General features: G+C 47.0%; 1 pseudogene; it reads right to left on the reverse strand.

The window, feature by feature from the left end:
* Positions 1-1,528: 1,528 nt before the first annotated feature.
* Positions 1,529-19,326, reverse strand: LOC137843876 (zinc finger CCCH domain-containing protein 11A-like; annotated as a pseudogene).
* Between the last annotated feature and the right edge of the window lie 980 nt (positions 19,327-20,306).

Below are 20,306 nucleotides of genomic sequence, written 5' to 3' on the forward strand. Positions count from 1 at the left end.
AAGTCAAGAGTTGACATAGTAACTCCAGGATTTGGGTATCAACTGTCCGAGAAATCAGAACACCGAAGCTTCACAATGTGCCCAACATCGAGTTGTGCCAAGGGGGGAGGAAGGAAGAAGCTTTATCTTTAAGCCTTCAGAGCATCGCTCCATCAGAAGATCGATTTGCAGCCACCGTGGCGTGCCAATGGAGATCTTTCTGTGCCAAAAGAAGTGCTTTGTCCTCTCGATATCGAAGGTAGCCACCTATAGTTACAGAACGGATGCACAAGACCTTAACTCTGACCAGCAGGGAAATTTAGGACAACTGAGAGCAGATCCTGCCAATTTCTACCACTTCGGACTGTGCTTTAAGTCTCATTGCAAAGCCTCAGTTAGAAAAAGGATCATCTCGGGGTATCCAACAAGAAGAACAGTTTTAATTTTTATTTTATTTTTAAATATACCATAGGACTACGCGGTTCAACTGTCAATCATCTCGGAGAGTTCAAGGAGGAGGTCATCCTCGTCCTTCCCTGGGTCTAAGTCGATTTCGGCTTCCAGTCTGCCTCCTGAGATTTCCCAAAGTAGCTTCTCAAAATCTTCATCCGCAGATAAGGGCGCGTTCCCTGTGGAACGGGTATCCAACTGTGGTGGTTTTACCATGCTGGGCAACTAAACCCCACAACCGCTCTCTCACTCCCCCTCCTTTAGATGAGGAGGGGGAGAAGTAAAGCAAAGAACAACTCACGGGTTGAGATAAGACTAATTTAATTAAAGGGAAATAATTATAATAATTAAATAAAGACTACCATGAACTAAACAATTTAACTAAGGGGAAATAAAAAGGGAAAGGGGAAAAGGGAGGGGAAAAGGGAAAATAAAAAGAAGGGAGGAAAACAAGCAAACAAAATAAATGAAGGCTATATGGAAGTGCAGAGGAAAGAAATTACTCTCTACATCCCAAAAATGAGCGCTGATTGACCACGTCCTTGAAGCAAGGCCTCAACGCACGCAGACGGTGTTCAAGAGGAGGACCGACGTCTTCTCAACGAGAGCCCACCCCTCCCCTCTTCTTCCTGTTTCCACCTTTTATTGCTGAGTGTGACATCACTTGGTATCGAATATCCCTTTGATTGGTTTAGGTCAGCTGCCCTAGTGATGTTTCTCTCCACACTTTTTGCCCATCCCCTAGGAGGGTGAGAGAAAGGCCCAATACTGTGCCACCGCAGCTCAGCAATAGACACAACACTGCTGTGATAAATCTGTTGTTCCAGCTACAAGTACAGAGTACGGCAGTGTATGGGCTGCTGCCGGGAAAGTTAACATTCCAGCCAGACCCAGTACACCAACAAGAAGAACAGTTTTAATTTTTTATTTTTTTTTTTAAATATACCATAGGACTACGCGGTTCAACTGTCAATCATCTCGGAGAGTTCAAGGAGGAGGTCATCGTCGTCCTTCCCTGGGTCTAAGTCGATTTCGGCTTCCCGTCTGCCTCCTGAGATTTCCCAAAGTAGCTTCTCAAAATCTTCATCCGCAGATAAGGGCGCGTTCTCTGTGGAACTCAGCTGGCGTGTGCGTGCCTCTTCTAGCTGGGAAGAAGCTGAGGTCGAGGTCTCGAGATTGATCTCCATCTGCTCCTCAAATCTTGCCGGGCTTCCAAGTCGCATTTCAGGTCTTGGGAGAGCAAGAAAGAACAATCAGGATATGCCATTTCTTAACGGGAAATCCCTTTTCTGCAAACCGGCTCTTAAAACTGTAGGCAAGCCCTCCTACGCTTCAATCTTACACAGGGATTGTTATCAATCCACCCAGGGCTACATTTAGAGCCCGATGTGTTACCAGCTACATTTTTCAGTCTGGGGCTTTATCCGTGAAGCCAGGGCACCTGGAGTTGAGGTGGCATTCTTGAGGACCAAAAGGCAGAGGACACTACTCCTCATCTATCACCTCACGAGGAAGTAGAACTTCACCTCCTCCTCGTTCAGGTATTCAGACAACCCAAGAAGTCACTGGAAAGCTGTGCTGACTTGCAGCATTTAAAGAAAGCCTAATTAAGCAATCCTGCTAGATTTCCTGCTAGAAAGTGGTTTCAGGTGACTTATTCCTTTGATGGATTTTGGCTTTAATTATCTCAGAACCCTCATTTTTTCCCACATGTGACAGAACGTACGTTTCCCTGGGGATATACACTGATCAAGAAAAAGAACAAGTTGGGGTTGTCACCTGTTTGGGGGATTTTCTTCAAGTCTGATGGCTGGGATGTGCTCCGGCACGTCTGAAACACCCTAGAAAGCAGCAAAACAGTATTTATGACACATGGGTAAAAGATTCCTTAATAGCTTTTTCCTCCACACTGCTTCTCCTCTGGCATTGCGGAGCCGTGGCCAAAATACAAAACCAAGGTGCTCCTGAAGAAAGTTCACATTCACCTGGACGTTACTCATGCTCTTGTGTCTTTTAAGAACATGGCATGAATGGACAAAATCCCCCACACCAGAGAAATCACAGCATCAGAGTACCGGTTAAAGAGTGCCATTCATCTCCTAAATACAGAAGGGTTCTACAAGCATCCTGGAGACAGCTCCCGGATTTAAAAGGAAACAGAAGGCCTGCAGAACGTTTGAGTTTTCCACCTTTTCTCCTAGAGGAGGGTAGAAATTTAACAAGGGATCCATCTCTGCATTAGCCCCTGGCCTTACCATGGCTGCTTTTTTGGCTGGAGGTCCCATCATGTCAGCATCAAAGGCAGTCCGTAGTTCCACAGCTGCTACGGCAGAGGGATAACTCCCAGGTGCCTTACGTTTCAGTGCCTTCTTCTTGGGGAAAGTGACTTGCCCACCCGAAGGCTTCGCAGATGTCATCAAGTTGGCTAGAGTAAAAGGAAGAGAGAACTGATACAGTCTTGCTCCGCCTCAGGAAAAATCCAGGTTCTCTTCATCATTTCCACAGTCCTTCTACACAGTTAAATGCGTTTGGCCAGCAGAATTACACCGCCATTGCCTGGATTCTCAGGAATGTTTTCCACATAGTAAACTCTGTCTACCAACAATCCATACAAAGGAACAAAGAAACCCAATAGCTACAGTAAATAATAATCCAGGACAAGGCAAACCGCAGACACATAGCAATCCTAAGTGCCAGCTAGGTTCACAAATCTAGACAGCTTTTATAGTTAAAGTCCTGCTCCCTCTAGGAAAGGAAAAAGCAGCAGTTAGAGTAGGACAAGAGTGTATGCAACTGTTGTACCAGCTTCCTCTCCCTTGCAGTGATGTTGTTAAGTTGTTCTACAACGTCCAAATTTGTAGTGTCATTTTCTAGTCTCCCATTCCTTACCTAACATCTGGCTGGCAGGAAAAGAAACAAACTAAGAAAAAGAAAGTACACACTTCGCTTCGTAGCATTGCGTGGCAAAATGCACCCAGCCAGAGTTACAGCATGAGAATTGTCATCTTCCGTCTGTATTTCAGAAGACAACCTAAGGAACTCTTAACCTTCAACACTTACTTTTAGCTTCCTGGCCCTGAAATTGAGCTGCCACTTTCCCTGCTGGTTCAGTATTAAAGAAGCCAGCAGTAGATTTGACAGCAGCTTCCTCCTTCCGAAGCTTCTCTTGTTGTTCTCGCTGTTGCCACTTCTCCCACCGGCTCTCTTCAAAGCTCTTCTCTGGACATTTACGAGTTCCACTCTGCTGAGTGGGCTAGAAGGAAAGAAAAGTAGTGCATGAATAGGACAAAAAAAAAAAAATCCGTGCGTGGAGATTTCGTTAAGAAAATCTGATCAGCAATCCCTCCAAAATGGTCTTGATGTGGAACAGCATATTAATATCCTTCAGGTTACTGTTGTTGTTTTTGTTTTTTGTTTTTTTTTTTTTTTTCCATAAAATTCTGCATGTAACAAGAGCCATGCTTTACTATGGACACAGTCTCGCATATCTGCAATATCCACTGTGGCAAGCTTCTTTAAACAGCTAGGGTGTTCTGCTGTACATCTATTTATCACATTCTTTTTAAGCAGCAGAAAGTCATACAAGTTCCCCTATACAGTATCCACTGACAGATTGATTTCCTTCAACACAGAACTCTGGCCTTCCGTATTAAATCCTTCACGTCTGACAGCTCAAGTCAGTAAGAACAAAAAGAATTCCCTCCATGTTAACCGTGTAGATTTCAGCTGGTGCTAACAGGGTTTCTTTATTGCTGTGGTATAAACAGACTGATTCCAAGTTTGGGGATTACAGAGTTGTCTGGAAATGCTGCTGGCGATAGGATTTAGACTGCACTGCAGCTCCTACCAGGTGCTGAAGGGTAAGAACACACTCAAGAGGGTGGCACACGGTGAGTAACCAAACTTGGCAGAATTATCAGAAATTGTACGAATGGATGTGTGTCTTCACAGAGGACTCACCTGTACATCAGCTACAGAGGAAAGGGTAGGAAAAGGCCGGTTCAATTTCACTGCCTTCTTTTCTTCTTTTTCAGGTGCTTTAAAAAAAGACAAAAAAAAGTTTTGTCAACGGCAGAAATAAAGAAAGCTGGGTACTTGTTTCCTTTGTGCATTTGTGCATCCTTGTGTCCCATGAGAGAGAGAGAGAAAGGCTACAATGTGCAATCCATTCGCCCGGACAGAGCGAGCTGCTTCTTGGACTCACCCTGAATTTTGCTCTTGCTAGGGGATTCTCCTGCTTTTTTCTTCTCTTCTACCAAGCGATTATTCTTTTTTTCAGACAAGGCTTCAGGGAAAGTTTTGATGCGACCTGCACGAGCAGGTCTTGCCCCTGCGCTGGAATCTTCAGTTTTACCATGCCCTTCAGCCTCGCCTTTGGCTTGAGTTTCGCGTCCCCGAAGAGCTTTCTCACGACGGATTTCCTCCAGTGTTTTCACACGGATCTCTCCCATCGGCTTAGCAGCCTTCCCTGTCATCATCAAGAAATGAGGAGAAGCACCAACATTTAAAGAGAGTCCAGCAATATTTTAAGTCTCCAAAATTTGTCAGAGCACTAAGGAAAACTAATCTGGAGTGTTCCCAATAATGCATCTTAGAACAATATCCTCAGAACAACATTCTCCTCCTCCTCTGAGCCACTTGTATTTTGAAGACCAGCCCTACCCAGAGAGAACTGCTACACAGAAATGCTGCTTTACTTTAGTACTTTTTCAGACTGCATTTCAAATTCCTGCTCCTGGCAGTGGTTCTATTCTAATGGTACGTAACGGTTCACAGAAGCAGCTAAAAACCTTGACAAGGCACAAGTAGAAAAGAAACACACACCTAGAGCCAGATTTCTGATAGTGGCTGTCAGGAGAGCTTCAGCACTCAAGCAAGAGGCATCAGTTCTTTGTTTTCGTTTACATTAGTTTTTAGGGATGGATGAAAGCAGTCCAAGTTCATGGAAAGGAAGGAGGAGAAAGCATATTTAATATCTAGCTGTTACCTCTCTCAGTACTGGTCTGTTTAGGAGGTAATCCCAGCCTGTCCTTCAGAGACTTGGCAACTTGAACTGCAAAACAGAAACAGAACGAATTAGGGAGGCTGCATAATGTCAACTTCAGGTTCACAGTTCAAAACAAGACAGGAAAGGGAACTTTGAATCCCAGTGATTACGACCTCAGCCAACATGCAAAAAGAAACATCACTGGAAAAGGACAAACAGAAAGACTAAATACAAAACCCAGGAATCCAATCCAGATGCCCGTTTAGTACCTGGATCTCTCTTGGGGGCTTTGTCAGCATTTCCCGGAGCCTCTACCTTCTTCCCCAGCCTTTCAGCAAGGCTGCGCTTCACTGGAATGGTGCTTACATCATCTTCAGAGAAAACAAGGAATATTGTAAGAACTTTTCTTTGCAGGAAGGTTTGAGAACAGTCAACAATAAGCTTCTATTTTTCAAGCATATTTTCATAGAATTGCCTTTCAGCTGCTAAATGATTTTTTTTTTTTTTTTTTTTTTGCCATTTCTGCAGTCAACACAGATCTCCACTGCAATGTATTTTCCTTTCATACCTCAAAAATACTCTTTACTGCAGTCATATATAGAAGGCAGCACCTACGTAAAAGCTCATAAAAAGTTCTTACCTGCGGAGGCTTTCCGTTTTCCTTGTCTATCAGCAAGATCTAGTCGAACCACAGGTTCCTCCCCTAAAACAAAAGGGAATTTTTTTTCTATTTCACAGAAACCAGTAGCCAACAGAAATATTATCCTGTTAGCCCATGTCCCAAAAAACCCAGTCAGACAATGTTTTGACAGCTAAACCACATAAACTCATATTTTAACTATAATTAACATAGAAAAAAAATATTACGAGTCTCAGTGCTTCCTCCAAATTCCAGCTGAGATAGTAGAGCGTGAATCTGAGTCTGCTTGACAGCTATACTTTGTGCAGAACAAAGCTGCATAAGCAAGCAGAATACAATTAGGTACAAATGCTGAGAAATAGTCCTTTCTAAGGTGAATGTCTACGAGTAAAAGTACTTCCACGCTTTTTTCCCTTTAAAAGGCATTTGCACAGCTCTAAACAATTTATACACAAACTCCTGTCATACTGTGTCCACACCTGCCACTGTCAGCCTCTTTAATGCTTCAGAAATTGCTTCTTATATAGCACTGTCTTCTACAGCTCTTTCTTCTCGTTACTCTTCTGTTTTTCAGTTACCCCCCTATTGAACTCCGAAGTAGAATACACTAGGACAAAACATCTAGGACTCTAGATTCTCTCTGCAGCTTTAACTACTACACAACACATTGCTCTTCAGACAGGAATAAGAAATTTCCTTCCTAGTTTCACATAGAACTTTACACAACAGACCAGCTAAAGCAGGAGTGGTTCTAAGCTTTCCTCCAACGTTTCAGGTTCTGTCCACTGACTGCCAGACAAAGCCACCAGTGACCTGGCCAGACTGCCTGCCCTATCGCTAGTCAGACCTCGGGTCATCTGTGATTTCTACATTCATGTACAGCACAGATTCCTTCAAGAACCAAAGATTTAACACAATCATTTACAGCACAAATTCCTTCCACGAACCAACACATGCTCACCATCATCATCTTCATCATCATCTGCAGCATTGATTACAACTGGAGGGTGTGTAGGGCTTGGGACATTTTCAGAGTTTTCCACTTTCATCACCCCCTTAGCTGTGGAGAGGGATTTGACTGGACAGAAAGTTTCTTTTGCTGCAGTGACATCTGAGCCACTTTCAACTCATCGTCCGCGGACTCAGGCGGACTTGGCAGTGTAGCTAGAGGAAGAGGAGGATCATCGGTAATATGGCAGTTTAAAACTTTGACCACAATGCAAAGAGATGGTAGGAAAGGCAGATAACCCGCACAGACAACGAATTCAGCATCTCCTTTTGCCCATCCCATCACTGTTTACACCGGGAACAATGACTTCCCTTCGAGCAACAACACATCTCCCTACCACCCAGCAAAAGATGAAACAACAGGAAGCAAACTGCAAGGCAAACATCACACAAAGCAAAGAGAAGCCGAGCACGAAAGCAGAAAACAAACACCAGCAGTACACTCGGTTTAAGTGACCACCTATGACTGCAGACCTTTTCCCGCACTCACAAATGAACAGTTACCTGATGCCCCCTACAGGATTGGCACCCACTAAGTAATACTCAACATTAAGTCTTCAGCGCTTAAAGAAAAAGGACCTAAACTCACTCTTGCTTGGTGGGAAGAATTGTCCATCGATGTAACGTCCCTTTGCATGATGAAAAGCACAGTTGGCTTTCTGACAGCCTCCCGGCTGGTTCTCCCAGTAGCAGGGAATCTCACTGCGCTTTTTCTGAAGACAGAAAGAAAGAAAAGCTCGTGATAACATGCACCTGAGGCTTGCAAAGAGATGCACAGCTCCAGATCATGACAGCTGTCACAACACAGTGCTGAAACATCATTCCAAAGGTCAGGTTCTCAGTTAAGTGGAGTATTTCTGGGCATATTCACAAAGTTTGCATAAGCTGCAACCACTATGCACATTTAGATTTGTCATCATTCAGTTTGAGAAGACAGGCACTCGCAGACATCAGTTGAGGGTGGGTTAAACTAATACACCTAGGATTATACTAGGATTATTCAGAGGGAAAAAGAACATCCGAAATTGCCTAGGTTAACCCTGTCTAGAACTACTTCTTGGAGACTTAGTTCTTCTGCACCTTTAACTTTCCCCACTTCCTACCCCAGGCAGCTAGAACAGCGTTAGCTGAAGGACTGTGGCTCAGAAGAGACCCAATAGTTCCTTATCAAGCCTGCTCCCATGAGGATAGAACAGCCTGTTTATTACCTCCCTGCTCCAGCAGGTTTTAGCAGTCTATTTAACAGCTATTCTGCATCTGTTGAGAAAACTGTCAGCATCTAATAATCAAAAAATAGATATATCTTGCTAAGACATACCTAAGGCATTGATTTTATTTCCCTCTGCTTCCTCCCACCCCCTCTCTTGGTAAGAGAAACCAGTATGATTTGGAAGCAAACGAATCTATCCTGCAAAAGCACCATCAGTACACCTAGGGCACTGAAAAAGGCTTTTGTTGATTTCTTTTGAGAACACATCGTTAGGCACTCACGTCAATTTCCATGTGTCTGAATCGGCAGACATTCCTGAAACAACGACCCTCCTGCCACAGCTTGCAGACCGTCTCATTGCCCAGAGCAGCTTCGCAGTGGCGGTAGGCACATTTGTCTCCCTGGAACCAAAAGGAAACCAACAAGGAAAAGAGAGTACAGCCTCAAAAATGGCCATGCTGCTGCCTAATGTTGCTACAACTGAATTCAGAATCTATCTGGTTCTCAAGTTAACCACAGACCAGTGTGCTTCCTCCTCCTAATCTACTCCTTCCTGAAAAAAATGGGGAAACAAAGCAAAGCAAAGGAAAGCCAGCCATACCTTGGTACAGGTAGAATAGAAATAGAAGTAGCAATCGTCTCCTTGTTTAGACATGCCGACGAGTTCTGCTAACAAGCTCGGCTTCTCTCCACAGGGACTTCCTCTGCTCTTGGAGAGAGCTGTCTTCACCCTTGCTTGGGCTGAAAGTCTTCTACTGGCTTGTGATCAGTGAAATCTGCTTTTTAAAAGTAACCCTAAAGAAAGTAACAAGCGAAAAATAATGAGGAACAAACAGTTTTGCAGCTTTCTTCAGTTGATCAAATCAAGTTATCAGTCTCTCGAAGAGAGCAAAGCCTTTTTCCCAAATCCTGGAAATACACACCAACAGGTGTCATAAGCTTTGCCTTTGCTGAAGGAAGATAAATAACACAAAGAAAATCTGTCTAGTTTGTTTTACAGGCTTGTCTTTCTCAGTATGGAACAAACGGACCTCCCTGCTCTAACTTTGCAGTTGGCTATTCTGCCTTTGTCCTGGAGAGAAGAGCAAGAAAGGAACAAATCTATTTTTGCACTCCAAAAACGCATTAGAGGAGGATTATCACACCCACCTAAGGGTACTTCCTTGTTTGTTTATAAAGCACCAAGTATTTCTCTTAGACAGTCTCTGTTGCTGGCTTGTTTTGTGCCTTCCATTTATAGTAAAGATATTCAAGATGCTTACCCCTTGTTTTTTTTGTTTGTTTGTTTTTGTTTTTTTAAAGAACAGTGGAAGTGGAGAGTCGGATGACAAGCAAGAACAAACACCAGAAACTCCTTGTTCTGCCCCTGCTTTTTAATCAGCCAGCATCACCCTGGCTGCAAAACAGCCTCTGCTGATTTACCTGCTTGTTAAAGCACCCCACAGGCTGCAAGTGCGGTGTGCTAGGTGTCAAGTTCTATTTAACGGTGCACAGGGAACCATTCATCTTCCCACAGTCGAAGCACAGAACAGCCTCTTGCTAACAGAACTCATCCCTGCTGCTGCAAGAAACCTCATGGCCTGCAGGAAAACCTCAAGCTAAGAGTTCCAAAGCAAAAGCAGAAAACGCATGATTTGTACTCTTTATATTGGAGTGAATTCTAGCTGCTAAACGCTGCCTACATCTGAGGGCACGTTCTGAGGCTGGGGGGAAGGACACTCAACACCCACTGACAGCAGGAGTGCAAAGATGCCAGCCAAGAAGGCAAAGGTTAGAGCTGAACGCTGCCTCAGCTTCCTCCAGCAGCCAGCTGGGGGTCACCTTTCACCACGCTCTCTGAGACTCTGAGCCCCGAGTTACCGCAGCCGCCAGCTACAGCTGCTCCTTGCTGGCCCAAACTATTTGAAGAGTCTTCAAACTTCAGGGACCTGTTTTATGACAGCCTCAAGATCAAATTAATCTGTTCCTGAAGGCGCCGACTGTCCTGGTGTTTCTGCAGCTGTCAAAGAACAATCCTGAACCGAGGCACTCATCTGATCAGACAGCGCTTCGGCACAGATTTCTCTTTAGCTTGACACATCAAGGTGAAGAGGAATCGATTCTTGCAAGCACCCTCTCAAGCAGGGATCTAATAAGGTGACCAGAACGACAGATCTGTTGTGCAGATCTGAGCACATCACTCTGCAGGGAATCACTTTCAAGCCTAAGATGTTTCACGCATCCCCCAGCCCCAGAGCGACACAAGTAAAGCTCTGAAGCAATTGCTAACCTGTTCTCAGTGCTCACGAGTCCCAAATCACTACTTTTACAATATACAAACCATGGCAGCTGGCACCTAGTTGGCACACGGTGACACTGCACACGTTGGCAGTGTCGTCAGGAGCTGGAAAGTCAGGGGTGAGGGGGTTAAGGGAAACCCACACATCAGTTTAGCAACTTGGCTCCCGTAGGATACTTCCTACGGCGGGAGTTTTAGCAAAGCCACTCAGAGGGACCTGCTGGCTAATTAAAACGGGACTTCTGCTGGAGCAGTCAGAAGGCAGCAGGGTCTCAGGAGATATCCAGTGGGCATCACTGTCAGTCTGTGGCAGTTTGGGGTCCAGCTATCAGTGGTTATGTGTGGTTTTCTCTGCTTCACTTTCTCCAAAGCTGTGAAAAAATATTTCTGTTACAGCACTCTACAGTCCCACGTTACGGATGGAACCAGCTGCATCAACTTCCAGTACGACGGTGTTGGAAAAAGGTGCCTTTGGTGGTCAGGAGCACAACAGCTCTGCTGATGTGTTATTTAAGTGTGTTCTTACATCTGAGTTTCCTCATAGCAGCATGTAGCTGAGGGGGTCCAAGTTTCCCAGGTAAGGTTTATGTTTTTTCTCCTACCAAGCACCAGCTCAGTATACAAAGCTCTGTTAATAACACCCAAGCATGCAGATGTTAAACTGAAACTGCTTTTCAACCTATTTGTTGTTCCGAAAATAGCTTAAGACACCATCTTCACAGGGTCAAAATTCACATGGAAGTACCGAAAAACCCAGAAGTGCTTCCTGAGCTTCAGTTTACCAACAGCACCGTCGGATTTAGATCCTGGCCTGGCAGCCAGGATGCAGGGTCTGTAAGCATTGCTGCCATGTGGAAGTGCCAAGGCAGGTTTCTGGCCTGCCCTGACTAAAAGACCTGTTTTTTTAATACAAACAGCGTGCCAGGTACGCTGTAATGCCAATGTGCCAGGTCAATAGAGGATGTCAAACAACAGAGGCGTTTATCCTCATTTCTGGCATGAAAACACTTTTAACAGCATTCTTTTCACAAAGAAACCCCTCTCTGTCTTCTCCAATGCTCCAGGATCTGCTGCAGCTGCAGCAGCCGCGCTGCTACAACCCACATCTTTGCCAAATCTTTTCAAGAATTGTGCTTTACCTCGGCAACGTTGAGGTCACTCCTCTTCCTCCTCCAGCTGAGGAAGCAGCTCGCTGGCTCTGCCACACCGCAGGTGCGGAAGCGAAAGCTGGGAACACAGGAGTCAAACTCTCAGTGCTCACGAAGCCACCAGGGCAGAGGGCTGACACAGAGGCACCCCGCATCCGCTCTCCCTCCCCGCTGCGAGGCTCGCAGCAGCCCCGACCCGAAGCGCACACAATGCTTCGCATGGTGATGTCACCGCTGATTCTGAGGCCCCAGGTGAGGATCTGCCTCACCACTCTCAACGTTGGTGTTGGGTTTTGTTGGTTTTTTTCTTTTAAACATTCACAGCTTATGGGAAACCATCAGGTAAACCACAGATGGCTAGGGAAGAAGTCCCACACGAGGGAAGTCCGTGCTTTTCTTCCAGGCAGTGGCACGTGCTTTAACACGCCGCGTTCGACAAAGCAGCTCTCCCCGTTTTGCTCAGTGGCAACAGGCACGACTGCAACGCACACAGGTGGAGGCAGCACCTGCAGGTCCCAAACCCTTAACCGGTTTGTAGAGAGCACCAATTTTTGAAGTAGTGGTTTTCCCTTAATCCATAACCCCTTCTTGCCTTTATTTATATCGGGTGGCTCTCCTCTATTTTCCTCCTCAGTGTCTGAGCAGACACTGGGAATCCTTTCGGGAGGAAGGGCACTGCTGAAGCTCCTACATCTACTCTCCGAGACAAGAGAGTATGTTAAAGAATACGGATTTCCTTTCTTTTTCCTTTTTTAAATACAATTTCTGAAATCAACGCTGCGGCCTGGCAGCAAATACCTACGGGACTAAAGAGGATTCCTCATCCTCACTGTAACGTTGTAGTTAGCCTCCCAACGAACCCATCTCCCCAGGAAGCGGCCGTTTGAGATGGGAAGGGGCAGAGCAAGAGGAAGCTCTCCTTAGCCTAGCTCTTCCCCCAACACCACCTCGCCACCCAGCACCAAATTCAATTCACCTGCTCCGCCCGATCAGTCGAACGGGCGTCCGACGCTGGCACACGCCACAGCGGTGGTTCTGACGTGGCTTAAATCACCTATCCGCAGAATATCTCGGCTCCGTACGCTCCAATAACGCAGTAGTTGAGAAATAACGCCCAGAGCTCACACTCTGAGTGCAGCCCAACAGCACCGAAGCACCGGTAGGCTAAACATTCCCAACCTGGCAACAAGGCTGACCCAAGCAACAGCACGGAACCCTTCTGCCCCTTCAGCGTGGACATCAGCGTAAGGAAAGACAGATTTTTTTTTTTCTCCTGGGGCTGCACCGCTCAGGGCCAGCAGAGCAGTGCTTCCCCTTCCCTTCTGTGTCTGTGCCAAGATCGTGCCTCGTCTCTCGAGTCCTGCCCGTGATGGTGCCTGGCCTCAGCCCCTTGAGGCGGCCATTCCTCCAGCACCGCAGCTCTCTTGGCAAGCTGCGAGTCATTTTATGTCTTGTCCCGGCTTTCCAGAGCCAGGCACACAGGTTCCGGAGAAGGCTGGGGCAGGACAAGCCTGCTTTAAGCCCCAAACCTGCCTCCTTTACTGTCTCCTCTCAGGCCAGGCCTACCCTCCGGGCCCAGCAGCACTCATCCTGCCTGCCCCAGGACCCGCAGGTTGCGCCCTGTGGTAGCAGCAAAGAGCCCCCCAAATGTCTGTCCTGGGGTACACAGGGGTGAGGCAGCCCCGTCACTGCACAGACACCCACGGGACACGTCACCAGAGCCGCTACCGGCTTGGCAATTAAGGACGTGGGAGAGGAGCCCACGTCACGCAAGCATTCGTGTCCGCCCTGGACAAAGAAATAAACATTGGCTGGTTTTCTCCCCATTTAAATAGCTAAAAGCACCGCTAACAGTTTCTTTCTTTGCGTCCAGCCTGTTCTACGTTTAAAGAAAGAAGCAGCTTCTGCTGAGGAGGTGGAAGATGCTGTCAGCAGAAACACCGTGCCTAGAATGCGAGCAGGGAAGACAGCGATGCTGCGAAATAAAGCTTTTACAGCCGCTTCAGATCAGTTGGCCCGGGCTCCAAGGGTCAGACACCCAGCTGGGAAGATTGAATTTCCTCCTCGATAGCCTTGCCCAGCTCAATCTTGCCATCCTGACTTGGCTCCAGAGAAAGCCTCTTATTAAAGGCACAGAGAAACAACAGCTTCTCGGCCAAAAACTAGGAGTTAAAGCAAGCCAGTGAAAAAACTGTGCTTGGGAACAAGAACGTTTCAGAGGCTAGTTGATTTTAGTTCTCATCGTCACTCGTGTCATGGCAAAGGGCCTCTACAGAGGCAAAAGAGTCTCAGCACTGAGGTAGGACATAGCTCAAACACCATCCCCAGAAGGTGGAGATCATAGCCTTGACTCACCCTAAAGGCATCGCAGAAAGGGCCCCAGGTAAGAGGACAAGGAGGAGTTTTGCTCTAGGGTTAGTTTGTCCCATAGCCCAGGAGCCACTGGCTTTGCCTAGCATTTGACAACTGATTCTGGACCTTGAATGGACGAAGCCATACTCTGCCTCTGAATAATGAGGCTTGCATAGAGAGAAAACCCACACTGCCTATAGGGACTCTGGCATAGCAGTGGGGTTGCTTCTTGATCCCCATCCCTCAACACAGAGACGCGTGGTTTTGTCCCAACATTAAGTATTTACAACAAATTCAACAAGCGCTTTTCCTCTGCCAGCAGCAAATGCCTGAGGGCCCCCACAGCTTCACAAATCATAGTGGGAAGAGCCTACCGTGCCGCGAAATGTTCGGAAAATAATTCAAAATTGATCTGCTAGGGGAAAAAAGAAATAAAAATCGATGGCTGGTGGCAGGGTACACAATACACCCGATTCTCTGCTCTGTCCTCCGCAGGGTCAGTGCCCACGCCCAAGCGCGATGCTGATGGCACCCGAACATTTGCTGTAGCAGGCAGCAGAGCCAGCAGCTCAGGGGAGCAATTTTTAAAACCAAGAGGCACTTAAACAACCCTTTATTGGCCCCGTGACTGCGGCAGAGTCCCGACTGCTCGCCCCGGATTCCTCACACCAACAAAAAGCACCAACCAAAGCCTGGGGGAACTTTGGTACAGCACAATTGGCATTCCCTTGCCTGCAAACTTATCTTGGACTGATTTGTGGGAAAACACGTCTTGGGGGCAAAAAGATGAAGAAGTTTTGGAACTAGAAGTTAGTAGCTTCGTGCCATTGGAATCTTACTATGTATGTGTACAAAGGCGTAACCCGCCTAAGGGTATGGGAAAACAGGATTGTATAAATACGGGTACTACTTATGTGGGAAATCAGACATCTTGTAATCAAACAATTGATATTAGTACAACTAGCAGTTGGGCAAATTCAACCAGCTGGCCAGTTCCAGAAGGAAAAGGGTGGTATTGGCTATGCAATGATACAGCCCGTAAGGTCTTGCCCGAGAACTGGAAGGGGACTTGCACTCTTGGAGCAGTAGTCCCCAATATGACAGTACATGATGTAGTGCCTCGAGGTTACTTGAGAAATCATATCCGGAGAATGAGACAAAAAAATAACAATCCATTGATAGAGAGACACACCGCTTTTCATAGTTTTGTTCGATGGTTTATCACATGGTTAGGAGTGAGTGAATTGGAAAAGGCAATAGTTAATATTTCTGCAATTATAGAGAAGTTAGAAAACAAAATTCCGGATGCTATAAAGGCTCAACAAGAAGAGAGATCTAGTTTATCACAGGTAGTATTACAAAATCGGATGGCCTTAGACTTGTTATTGGCCACTCAAGGGGGAGTCTGTACAGTAATAAACACAAGTTGTTGTATGTATGTAGATCAGAGTGGAAGGATCTCTACCGACCTGGAAGAAATATGGAAGCAGACAAGGATCCTACATGAGAGCAGTAAAGATGATCTTTCATATTTAGTTTAGTTTTAGTGAAATATGGAATAAGTTAACCTCCTGGTTGCCCAATTTCTAATGGTTGAAACAAGTCTTCATTGCTCTAATCGCAGTAGTAGTGTTAGGAATATTTGTGTGCATGTTGTTTAGATGCCTGCTTTGTTGTGTTACTGCAAATAATAGAAGCATCTGATGCAAAAGAATTTGCATGGGAAAAGAAAAGGGGGGATTGATTAAGGAGGCATTGGGGAGGCAAGGACAATCCCCAGACAAGGACCGTATATCTCAAAACAAGACACTGGAACTCATGATAAGGAAGCGGCAGACGGACAGAGAAACAAATGGAAGGACTATAAATCTCAAAACTGGACATTGGAATTCATTATAAAGATACAACAACTGGAAGAATTAGCAACAACCAGCGCTTGCAATTAAGAAACATGCCAGCTCAGCAGATTCCTGACCAAAGGTGAAAAGTACACTGTGAGGAAGACTCGGGGTCTTCCTCCCAAAGCCCCCTGCCCACGTCCCAAAGCCCCCTGCCCACAATTCTTGGGAGGCTCTACGCAGGCGCAAGGTGCCAAAAGGCAAATTAGCATGAGAAGCGAGGGGAGGCGGGGATAGGTAATGAATATGTATAGGCGCTTGTAGAATATTGAGAGCTTGATTGTAGAAATTCAAGACTGCTTTCCGCTTTGGGTATGCACGATAGGTGGAGAGATCCCCCGTGCATCCAGCGCTGCAATAAAGACTATACCACTTCAAGGAATTTCGGCTTTGATCTTTGAATCATGGTAGAACAGGGCTTGGGGTGAAGGGAAAGCGAGGGCAGGTGGGCGCAGCCTCTGAGCTCTCCTTGTCCTGATTTTTGGTTTTTCTCCTGGAGCCGGCAGAAGTCTCCGTGAAGTCCTTTGGCACGATGAAGGCCTGCGTGAGCTCCAGCAGCAGTTTCATTGGTGAAGGTTTTCCCTGGTGGGGCCAGGGCGTCACAGCACACACACACACACACACACACACACACACAGAGACGCATGGTTTTGTCCCAACATTAAGTATTTACAACAAATTCAACAAGCGCTTTTCCTCTGCCAGCAGCAAATGCCTGAGGGCCCCCACAGCTTCACAAATCATAGCGGGAAGAGCCTACCATGCCGCAAAAAGTTCGGAAAATAATTCAAAATTGATCTGCTAGGGGAAAAAAAGAAATAAAAATCGATGGCTGGTGGCAGGGTACACAATACACCCGATTCTCTGCTCTGTCCTCCGCAGGGTCAGTGCCCACGCCCAAGCGCGATGCTGATGGCACCCGAACATTTGCTGTAGCAGGCAGCAGAGCCAGCAGCTCAGGGGAGCAACTTTTAAAACCAAGAGGCACTTAAACAACCCTTCATCGACCCCGTGACTGCGGCAGAGTCCCGACTGCTCGCCCTGGATTCCTCACACCAACAAAAAGCACCAACCAAAGCCTGGGGGAACTTTGGTACAGCACAAGAGAAGGGAGTGGGGGTAGCGGAGCCGCATGGCAGAGCTGCTGCTTTTCACCAGTTGATCATCCCTGATAACTGAAAGTAAGGCTGGGTGGCTGACCCCCACCCCCACTCCTGGCAGCAAGTTTGGTCCACAACACACTGGAATAACGATTCTGCTCCCTCCCACCCCTACAGCTTCATCATCTGACATAGTGTAGTGGGTTTACGTGGCAAGGTTCTGGTAGCAGGGGGCCATAGGGGTGGTTTCTGTGAGAAAGATCTAGAAGCTGCCCCATGTTTGGGAAGGGCCCCATTGTTTTCCAGAGCTGAGCCAATAAGCGATGTTGTTTTGCGCCTCTGTGAGAGCATATTTAAGTCAGGGAAAAAAACGCTGCACCACACAGCAGCTGGGAGAGTCAAGGGAGTGAGAAACAGCCTTGCAGGTGCCAAGGTCAGTGTAGAAGGAGGGGGAGAGGTGCTCCAGGTGCCGGAGCAGAAGTCCCCTGCGGCCTGTGGTGAGGACCATGGTGAAGCAGGATGTCCCCCTGCAGCCCATGGAGTACCACGGTGGAGCAGGGTTCCACGCTGCAGCCCGTGGAGGAGACCACGGTGGAGCAGGTGGCCCTGCACCGACGGAGGCTGCCGCCTGTGGAAGACCCCTGCCGGAGCAGATTCTGGGCCGGACCTGTAGCCCGTGGAGAGGAGCCCACGCAGGAGCAGGTGACCTGGCAGGAGCTGCTGCCCGTGGGGGAGCCAGGTTGGAGCAGTTTTCTCCTGAGGGATGGACCCCGTGGTACGGACCCATATCTGGAGCAGTTCTGGAAGAGCTGCTGCCTGTGGGAAGCCCACGCCGGATCAGTTCAGGAAGGACTGCATCCCGTGGGGGGGACCCCACAGCACAGGGGACAAGAGTGACCGAGAAGGAGCGGCAGAGAAGAAGTGCTGTAGACTGACCATAACCCCCATTCCCCTGCGCCGCTCGGGGGGAGGAGGTGGAAGAGGGTGGATGGGGGGGAGGTGCTTTTGGTTTCTTTCCTTTGTTTCTCACTTCTCTAGCTTGTTAGTAATGAGCAATAAATCTTACTATCTGTCTTCTTATGCTGAGTCTGGTTTGCCCGTTACACTAATTATTGCGGGATTTTCTTGTCCTTATCTCAATCCCTGAGCCCTTTTCACATATTTTCTCCCCATTCCTCTTTGAGGAGGGGGAGTGAGAGAGCGGCTGTGGTGGAGCTTGGCTGCCCAATCGAGCGGAACCACGACACACGGGTACAGTCAAAACAATGGCATACACAAGTAAAAGTCAAGAGTCGACATAGTAACTCCAGGATTTGGGTATCAACTGTCCGAGAAATCAGAACACCGAAGCTTCACAATGTGCCCAACATCGAGTTGTGCCAAGGGGGGAGGAAGGAAGAAGCTTTACCTTTAAGCCTTCAGAGCATCGCTCCATCAGAAGATCGATTTGCAGCCACCGTGGCGTGCCAATGGAGATCTTTCTGTGCCAAAAGAAGTGCTTTGTCCTCTCGATATCGAAGGTAGCCACCTATAGTTACAGAACGGATGCACAAGACCTTAACTCTGACCAGCAGGGAAATTTAGGACAACTGAGAGCAGATCCTGCCAATTTCTACCACTTCGGACTGTGCTTTAAGTCTCATTGCAAAGCCTCAGTTAGAAAAAGGATCATCTCGGGGTATCCAACAAGAAGAACAGTTTTAATTTTTATTTTTTTTAAATATACCATAGGACTACGCGGTTCAACTGTCAATCATCTCGGAGAGTTCAAGGAGGAGGTCATCCTCGTCCTTCCCTGGGTCTAAGTCGATTTCGGCTTCCAGTCTGCCTCCTGAGATTTCCCAAAGTAGCTTCTCAAAATCTTCATCCGCAGATAAGGGCGCGTTCCCTGTGGAACGGGTATCCAACTGTGGTGGTTTTACCATGCTGGGCAACTAAACCCCACAACCGCTCTCTCACTCCCCCTCCTTTAGATGAGGAGGGGGAGAAGTAAAGCAAAGAACAACTCACGGGTTGAGATAAGACTAATTTAATTAAAGGGAAATAATTATAATAATTAAATAAAGACTACCATGAACTAAACAATTTAACTAAGGGGAAATAAAAAGGGAAAGGGGAAAAGGGAGGGGAAAAGGGAAAATAAAAAGAAGGGAGGAAAACAAACAAACAAAATAAATGAAGGCTATATGGAAGTGCAGAGGAAAGAAATTACTCTCTACATCCCAAAAATGAGCGCTGATTGACCACGTCCTTGAAGCAAGGCCTCAACACACGCAGCCGGTGTTCAAGAGGAGGACCGACGTCTTCTCAACGAGAGCCCACCCCTCCCCTCTTCTTCCTGTTTCCACCTTTTATTGCCGAGTGTGACATCACTTGGTATCGAATATCCCTTTGATTGGTTTAGGTCAGCTGCCCTAGTGATGTTTCTCTCCACACTTTTTGCCCATCCCCTAGGAGGGTGAGAGAAAGGCCCAATACTGTGCCACCGCAGCTCAGCAATAGACACAACACTGCTGTGATAAATCTGTTGTTCCAGCTACAAGTACAGAGTACGGCAGTGTATGGGCTGCTGCCGGGAAAGTTAACATTCCAGCCAGACCCAGTACACCAACAAGAAGAACAGTTTTAATTTTTTATTTTTTTTTTTAAATATACCATAGGACTACGCGGTTCAACTGTCAATCATCTCGGAGAGTTCAAGGAGGAGGTCATCGTCGTCCTTCCCTGGGTCTAAGTCGATTTCGGCTTCCCGTCTGCCTCCTGAGATTTCCCAAATTAGCTTCTCAAAATCTTCATCCGCAGATAAGGGCGCGTTCTCTGTGGAACTCAGCTGGCGTGTGCGTGCCTCTTCTAGCTGGGAAGAAGCTGAGGTCGAGGTCTCGAGATTGATCTCCATCTGCTCCTCAAATCTTGCCGGGCTTCCAAGTCGCATTTCAGGTCTTGGGAGAGCAAGAAAGAACAATCAGGATATGCCATTTCTTAACGGGAAATCCCTTTTCTGCAAACCGGCTCTTAAAACTGTAGGCAAGCCCTCCTACGCTTCAATCTTACACAGGGATTGTTATCAATCCACCCAGGGCTACATTTAGAGCCCGATGTGTTACCAGCTACATTTTTCAGTCTGGGGCTTTATCCGTGAAGCCAGGGCACCTGGAGTTGAGGTGGCATTCTTGAGGACCAAAAGGCAGAGGACACTACTCCTCATCTATCACCTCACGAGGAAGTAGGAACTTCACCTCCTCCTCGTTCAGGTATT

Source organism: Anas acuta, chromosome 24, assembly GCF_963932015.1.
Source record: "Anas acuta chromosome 24, bAnaAcu1.1, whole genome shotgun sequence".
NCBI classification, from domain to species: domain Eukaryota; kingdom Metazoa; phylum Chordata; class Aves; order Anseriformes; family Anatidae; genus Anas; species Anas acuta.